Raw genomic sequence first — 5,084 nt, forward strand, 5'->3', positions numbered from 1 at the left:
TATTTAACCTACTAGACTCCCAATTAAACTCAACTAACTAGACAAAACATGAAATTAAACTAATTTTACCAATATTTACAAAAGAGAAAATGAAAAGATGTTACCATGGTGGGGTGTCTCCCACCTAGCACTTTTGTTTATTGTCCTTAAGTTGGACTTATGGGGAGCTCTTCATCAAGGTGGCTTGTGCTTGAATCCATCCTTGAACATCCACCAATGCTTGGACTTCCATTGTCCTTCATCATTCAAAGTTAATAACTCCAAGCTTTAATGGAATTTTTCACAAACCATAGGTTCCCAAAGTTGATCTTCCTTGTGCGATCCGGGATCCCACACTTTGTTTTCACACCCGTCCTTGAGTTGATCATGGTGATTTCCTCCGGGTGACAAGAGAGATGAATTCTCATGGAAGCACCAAACTATCCTCCTAGACCTATTCAATTGAGCACTACACCAATCCATGCTCCTCAATTTTGAGCTTCCAACCATAATGAGCCTAGACTTACAACGCCAATCACTAAACATCCTCCTCTTACGCTTAATTCCACAAAGCGCCCTAAGTTGGCCATCCGTCTCAAGCAAACCATATTCAAGTGTGATAATAAAGCTAAGAGTTAGAAGTTTTACCCACTCAAATGAAGGATTAGATGACAACCTAGGTGGAGGAGTTCCCAACGGTCTTGACAAAGCACGCTCCACTCCCGTCCATCCTCTTTTAGAGGCGTCCACCACTTGGCAAGATACTTTATGCTCTACCTCTTGCCAAGCTTCCTCAAGTTCACATTCTTCTTCACCAATGTCCTCTAGCTCTTCCCCATCACTCAAATCATATAAAGGAAGTTGAGTGAAATCTACCTCATCATCAATTCCGAGCATAGTAGGGAAGGATTCTTCAAGCTCAAAAGGATCATATGTTGGTATGGAATTATCATAAATAGGAGGGCCTATTACTTGGGACACTTCTTCCAATTCTTCAATCACATTGTACCTTGGAGGTGGTGCACTCTCCTTCTCAACATCAACTTCAAACTCCATGGAAGAAGGCTCTTCAATTTGTGCTTCCTCTAAACATATCCTAAGGCTCCAACTACTACTTTCTCTTGTTCAATAATCTCTACCTCCTCCTCTTGTTGTATTTCTTGCTTTAACTCCTCTTCTTCACCTTGGAGCTTCAAGTTCACTCCCTCACTAAGCTCCTTGGTTGCTTCTCCACATTCAACAATGGGAGTGCCTTGATCGCATAGGCTTAGGCAGGATGAGACTATGTTGCCAATGACTTCTACCATGATAGCCATTTTTTCTCTTAACTCCTCAAACTTCTTTTCATCCTCCTCGTGTCGCCTTAAGATATGAGATTCAAGATCTCTCAATTCTAGCATGAGGGCTTCATCGGGAGGTGGTGGTGGAAGAGAGGGTTCATTGTTTGAGGGAGGGTTGTTATAATTGGAAGGTGGTTCATATTGGTGAAATTCTTGAGGTGGTGTGTGTGGACTTTGTGGTTCATGGGAGTATTGGTGTTGGAATGGTGGTGGCTCTAGATATGGTTCATATGGTGGTTGGTATGGTGGGTATGGGTTGGGATCATATGCAGGTGGATGGTGGTATGAGGCTTGTGAGTATGGTGGAGGGCCATATGCATGTGGTAGTTGTGGTTGACAATCACAATAAGGGTCATCACACACATTGGATTAGTAGGCATTAGGATTAGGATTATACCCATAAGAGTTCGGCGGAGGTTGCTGCCAAGAAGGTTGTCGATAAGCTTGGGGCTCCTCCCACCTTTGATCTCCAAATCCTTGATGCATGTTGTCATTAAAGCTTCCATCTTCTACAACATAGTTTAAACCAAACTCATAGCCAAAGTGATGAGAATTTATGGTGATAAGAGAAAATAAAAACAAAAGCTAACGAGAAACAAAGAGACCAAATCCTAAAACTAACAAAAACTAACAAACAAACCCAAAAACTAAGCTATTCACAATATATACAATAGCCAATAACAAAGCACCATTGCAACTCTCCGGCAACGGCGCCATTTTGATAATGAAAATTTGTTCGATGGTCTATGGTACGCGGAATCGTGATTACACTTTAATTATGTAAAATTCATTGCTCTTTCTTTCCCTGGAAATGGCGCAAAAAACATGATGCCAAGACCATGGTTCACAACTCCGTGTAACTAACCAGCAAGTGCACTGGGTCGTCCAAGTAATACCTTACGTGAGTAAGGGTCGAATCCCACGGAGATTGTCAGTATGAAGCAAGCTATGGTCACCTTGCAAATCTCAGTTAGGCAGATATAAATTGATAATGGTGTTTTCGAATAATAATTAATAGAATAGGGATAGAAATACTTATGTAATTCATTGGTGAGAATTTCAGATAAGCGAATGGAGATGCTTTCGTTCCTCTGAACCTCTGCTTTCCTGCTATCTTCATCCAATCAGTCTTACTCCTTTCCATGGCTGGCTTTATGTGATACATCACCACTGTCAATGGCTACTTTCGGTCATCTCTCGGGAAAATGATCCAATGCCCTGTCACGGCACGGCTAATCGTCTGGAGGCATCACCCTTGTCAATGGCTTCATCTTATCCTCTCAGTGAAAATGGTCAACGCACCCTGTCATGGCACGGCTATTCATCTATCGGTTCTCGATCATGCTGGAATAGGATTTACTATCCTTTTGCGTCTGTCACTAACGCCCCGCAATCGCGAGTTTGGAGCTCGTCACAGTCATTCATTCATTGAATCCTACTCGGAATACCATAGACAAGGTTTAGACCTTCCGGATTCTCTTGAATGCCGCCATCATTCTAGCTTACGCCACGAAGATTCTGATTAAGAGATCTAAGAGATACTCATTCAGTTCTAATGTAGAACGGAAGTGGTTGTCAGGCACGCGTTCATAGGGAATGATGATGATTGTCACGTTCATCACATTCAGGTTGAAGTCCGAATGAATATCTTAGAAGCGAAATAAGATGGATTGAATAGAAAACAGTAGTACTTTACATTAATCTTTGAGGAACAGCAGAGCTCCACACCTTAATCTATGGAGTGTAGAAACTCTACCGTTAAAATTACATAAGTGAAAGGTCCAGGCATGGCCAAATGGCCAGCCCCTCTGATCTAAGAACCAGGCGTCCAAAGATATCTAATACAATAGTAAAAGGTCCTATTTATAATAAACTAGTCACTAGGGTTTACAGAAATAAGTAATTGATGCATAAATCCACTTCCGGAGCCCACTTGGTGTGTGCTTGGGCTGAGCTTGAGTGTTGCACGTGTAGAGGCCATTTGTGGAGTTGAACGCCAGTATTTGTGCCAGTTTGGGCGTTCAACTCTGGTTTTGGATCCTTTTCTGGCGCTGGACGCCAGAATTGGGCAGAGAGCTGGCGTTGAACGCCAGTTTACGTCGTCTATTCTTGGCCAAAGTATGGACTATTATATATTGCTGGAAAGCCCTATATGTCTACTTTCCAACGTAACTAGATTCTACTAAAAACATACTAAAAACAATGCCAAAAAGCGTATAAATTATCCGCTCATCAGTCTAGATTTTTCTTCTTATAGAAAAGAATTTCTTCGTTGTAAGCATAGCTCCAAACCAACAAACAATTCTCACATCAAAAATTTTGGTTGTCACAATAACAAACCCCAAATAAGAATTAACCGAAGTATTTAAACCTTGAGTCGTCTCACAAGGAATTGCAATGAAGTGGTCAATTATTGGCTATGAAGGGGCAAGGAATTTTGATTGATAAGAGGAGCAAGAAAAGTAAATCGAGCAAGTAATTAAAGGAAGCAATTAATAAAGAGAGACATTCATGGCAAGGATTGAGATCATAGACTTCCCATCCTAGTCACTAATAACAATAATTAACAAGAATTTTTCTTATTTCGTCATCTCCAACATTGGAAGAAGGTGTAAGTTATCTTCCATGAGAGAAAGTCAAACAAGACTAGCTAATCTCAATCCAAATGTCCTAATCAACTCACTAATTGAATTAGCAAGAGCTTAGAGTCAATGGAAATAATATTAACTAACAACTCTAGATCACCAATCTAAATTGGGTTTTCATGACTCAAGATTGCCTAATTACTCTTTCCAAGCCAAGAATGCTCAAAGTCTACTCTAAAGACCAACCAAGCATTTTGTCAAACACTTGGTGGGTACAAATGGAAAACATGGTAAATGAGCAAGAAATATAAATCTACCAACTACCAATTGCAAGGAAAGTAAGATTATAACTCAAATCAACAATAAAAGAACATCAAAATCAAATTTCATTAAAAGAAAATCCGAATCCAACAAGTGTTCATCAACATAAAAGAGAGCAAAAAGGGAAATTAACACTACAAATAATGAGAATGGAGGTGTAGAAGCAAGAATTCATAAAAGAAATAAGATGAAAACATGAAATCAAAGCTAGATCTAAGAGAGATTAACCTAAGAACCCTAATTCTAGAGAGAAGAGGGAGCTTCTCTCTCTAGAAACTAAACTACATGATGCTAACACCTCAAACAATTGCTTCCCCTTTGCTTGGACTTCAATTCTACATGAAATACACTCAGAAACACTTGGAATTGGGCCTGGTGAGCTCAGAAATTGTCCCAGCATTTTGCCTTTAAGTGAGTCACGTGCAAGTATCAGCGCGTACGCGCCATGTGCGCGTGCGCGTCGATTGGCTATTTCTTCATCCGCGCAGACGCGTTATGTATGCGTGCGCGTCCCTATGCGAAATCACTTTTGCGCACGCGCGCCTTGTACGCTTGTGCGCCCATCAATGCATTCCCAATTCTTGTTTTCCTCATGCATTCTCCACTTTCTATGCTTCTTTCCTCATTACTTCCATCCAATACTTGCCTTATGAACCTGAAATCACTCAACAAACACATCAAGGCATCGAATGGAATTAAGGTGAATTAAAATCACCAATTTAAGGGCCTAAAAAGCATGTTTTTACATTTAAGCATAAATTAAGGGAAAATTACAAAACCATGCTATTTCATTGAATAAATGTAGGAAAAGGTGAATAAATCTCCTAAAATAAGCACAAGATAAACCATGAAATTGGGG

This window comes from Arachis ipaensis, chromosome B8 (assembly GCF_059453495.1).
Source record: "Arachis ipaensis isolate K30076 ecotype BB chromosome B8, ASM5945349v1, whole genome shotgun sequence".
Lineage (NCBI taxonomy): Eukaryota > Viridiplantae > Streptophyta > Magnoliopsida > Fabales > Fabaceae > Arachis > Arachis ipaensis.